General features: G+C 33.7%; 1 long non-coding RNA gene across 1 annotated transcript; it reads left to right on the top strand.

Moving 5' to 3' along the window:
* The first annotated feature begins 1,760 nt into the window (after nucleotides 1-1,760).
* On the top strand, nucleotides 1,761-3,405 carry LOC113308592. The gene is made up of 3 exons (XR_003339927.1): nucleotides 1,761-2,447; nucleotides 2,542-2,676; nucleotides 3,186-3,405. It is a non-coding gene; the product is annotated as an uncharacterized LOC113308592 (long non-coding RNA).
* The last annotated feature ends 337 nt before the right edge of the window (nucleotides 3,406-3,742 follow it).

The following is a 3,742-nucleotide window of genomic DNA, read 5'->3' as shown; positions in this document are numbered from 1 at the left end:
TGCAGCCTTCGGCCGCATTGGGAATTAGTGACAATCCAGCCTTCCCCAAGGAGGGATCTTGGGTCCGTCCCTGAGTTAGACGTAACCCCGATACGGACACATTCAAGTCAGGTAATAAAATATTTCTGATTCACGAGAACAAGTGATTGACTTATATTTTTGAGTCAGAGCAGGAGTAGTGGAAATTTCCAATTGGTTAGATGTGTGTTAAAGGGAAATCAGGCCTGTATTCTCTACTGAAAAGAAAAAACAAAAAAAAAATATCTCAAATGACGAACCTTAGATTTATCTATAGATGTGTCATGAATTTCTTGTAACAAACATCATCCATCACTTTGGAATTATATATATGGAGCGGATACTTTTGTGAGGGTTGGTAAAATTGGATATGTATGCATATTTTTGGTAGTTGAAATTGGTAGGAAGAGGGAGAGCTGAATGTTTGCTTTCATCATTAAATAAAAGGAAAATTCAATTGAAATCCTGCCGTGGTCCATGTAATTGCTTGTGATGTATGTGAAATTGAGTATATGGCACAGTACATTTTAGTGGCACCCATGTTGTAAATTTCAGATGGGGCTCATGAATCATAATTGATACTTTCATACTCATCCAATATGTCTCTGATCATTTTGAGGACACTGTTCCTGATAAACCATAATAATTTGCACCGGTTGCGTATATATGATTTCATTGGCAGGTTCCACTTCATGCAAATGCGCAGTATAATGCCACTATCTCTATATCTCCAAAAATTATCTTTTGATGCTATCAGTGATAATTGGAGTTTATCAATCAATTAGTGGCAATTACCACTCAAAAAATCGATTGATGGGATGTATATGTGGATTTTGATCTTTTCCCTAACTTCCAGGACATTTTCAGAATTTTGGAGTCTATTTTGGGGCATTTTGCCACTTAACCCACTATTCATATAGTGGTCTCTATGGAAGGGTTAATTCAATGTTGAGATGTTAGCGGTAAAGAGATATTGGGTATCGCTGGGCAGAATAACTCCTTTTTGAAGACTAGTATAGTGATTGGTGATGTAAAAAGCAGAACTTGACAGCTTAAGGTGTCAGTATTACAGATGGAAATTTAGACTAATTATTAATAGAATTTTGTGTAAATTATGTCTTGAATTTGATTTTCAAACCCAGTTCATCCTTTACTTGGTGTTCCATTTAAAATCCTGTAATTATGGTTATTGTTCATATTTAACAAACTTTCATGTTTGGGTGTCTTATTTTTTTAAGTCCAAAATCTTCGTTCTAACATTTATCCATCACTGCGATCCAAAAGTTTAAAACCGCTAGTAAACCACCAGTTAACAGAGAAAAAGTTCTATTTAATTTTTGGATTGAGCGATAACTATTTTTATTAATTTTATCTTATGTATTACCAAATAAGAATTGACAAAACCTAGGATAAAAGCTGATTCATCAATAAAAAGAAGACACAAATAAATGACAAAAATTTTCTTCCTCGACCAGCCACGCTTGACTATTGTGAAAACGACGGACAGATCAATTTTTAAGATTTTCTTCACTGTGAAATTCACAGGCAGGAAAAGTCACGCGCGCACCCAATTTTTCCCCAAAGCTTACTCGCTCGTCCATATTTTCTAAAATTACTTTGGTTTATATTTTGCATTTTCTTTGTTTTCTCGGAGCTTTTCGAACTAAAATTTTCTCTAGATTTCACCATGATTTTGTTTCTTTTTCACCTGGTAGGAGCTTTGAGATTCGAGATTGGTTTCACGTTTTTTTCTCTTCTTCTTATTCTAGATCTGATTTCAAGTTTCAAAGTCATCGTTTTCCAAGAAAAACTCTAGATTTGTGTATGTAGATGGTGTAGTTTCAGTATCATTTTTTATTATTATGGATAGCTGGAGAGGTAGGTACGTTTTTTTCCCTATTTTTCCCTTTTTTCTATGATTTTTGTTTGATTCAGATTGGATTGATGTAAATTTTTTTTTTTTAGTATTCATCAATTTTGCGATCTTACACTATTTCTGATTCGATTTTCAGCTTATGTTTCTTATTGAAGCATAGGAGAGTCTTATATTCCTTTTGAAACAGATGGTGCTTTTTTTGGGCATTCATTAATTTTGCAGCCGTATTGTTCATCAATTTGTGTTTTTTAGGTTTTCTTATTGATTTTTTTTTATTGTGATTTTTGTCTAAGTTGGATAGATGTAAGATTTTTTTTAACAGGTTTTCCACTAATTTTAAATTGACACTCTTTTTCTCTGATTTCAATTGAGTTTCTTCTTGATCTAATGGCCATTTACAAATGAATCTGCATGGATGAATTTCTTGGTTTAATGGCCATTTACATGAATCTGCACAAATCTAGCCAATTTGTTATGTAAACTCTTGGAATTGGCAAGGAAGACCTTAGGTGAATTTGATGCGTACCTCTCAAAATATAACAAAATTATTATGGTACTATATTTTCTTATAGCTGTACATGTCCTCTCCACTTGATATAATGTGTAATTGTCTGAAAAGTTATTCCTTTCTTGCCGTGTTGTGCTAGTTTGATGCAAATGTGATGGTCATGGACCTCATGGTCATGGTCTCTTGATTAATCGGAAGGGGCTACATTTATGCCCTGGCAGGGAAGTCTAAGATCATGAAAGTAAAGATTTAACTTGGTTTTAATGAGATTAAGGTATGATCGGTCAGTGTTCTTCACATGAAATTTTTGCCTATAACTAATTATATTACCTATAGTATGTATGACCTACTGTTAATGACATTTGGGATATACAGTACCAAATCCTTATCGTAATTAATGATTTCGGTAACTATACATATGTGCCATTATCATGGATGGGCGAAAACTTATGGCTACTCTTGATGTTCCCTTTACAGTATTGATCACAATTCACCCACCTCCCTCCCTGCTGCCTGTAATATGTACGGATTACATTACTTTTTTTCTTTCTTTCCGTTCATGGTATTTACTACTAGACTACTACTTTCTTATCTTTTTCTTTTAGAAAAGTAATTACTAGTGGTCATCAAGCCTGCTTATACCACATGATAAATATTGATTGCATAGTAATGCTATTTTTATGCTTGGGAGTGGAGTTTTAGATCGCAACCAACTATGTATAACTCTCTGGCAAAGCCTGATGCAGACTGAGAACTGATTTTTTGTTTTTGTTTTTCTTGCAGACTATGATGGTGGCTGGTTGTGACGCCTTGAAGGTTACTCTAGGGTGGCGTGTTGTTGCTCATGTATAAACTATCTCATGCCGAATGTTTTATGTATTTTTTTTATGCATTTGAGAAAGCAACATAGAGTTTCATTCATTTTTGATGTTTTAGACTTTTGCTTTTTAATTTTCATTAATTCATTAAACCTTGAAGGTGTTGGCACTGAAATCAATTAAAAATAGCTGCATAATCTGTTATGTCTCTTTAAAAATGGTTGCATAATTTGTTATGCTTTTGAAAATATTGATGCATAATACATTGTACAACCAATTTTTTATTAGCATTGAAATCAACCATAAAGTGGTTGCGGAATCTGTTATGCACGCTATAAAAACAATTGCATAACTTGTTATGCATTCTCGAAATTGGTAGCATAACACGTTTTCCACCTTTTTTTTGCATAACTTGTTATGCGGTCCAGAAAACGGTTGCATAACACGTTTTGCAGCTACTTTTTTCTTAGTATTGAAACCAACAAAAAATAAGGTTGCATAATTTGTCATGCGCCTACAATA

This window comes from Papaver somniferum, chromosome 9 (genome assembly GCF_003573695.1).
Source record: "Papaver somniferum cultivar HN1 chromosome 9, ASM357369v1, whole genome shotgun sequence".
NCBI classification, from domain to species: Eukaryota; Viridiplantae; Streptophyta; class Magnoliopsida; order Ranunculales; family Papaveraceae; genus Papaver; species Papaver somniferum.
The sequence above is the reverse complement of the archived record's forward strand: the minus strand, read 5'-3'. Positions and strand labels throughout refer to the sequence as shown.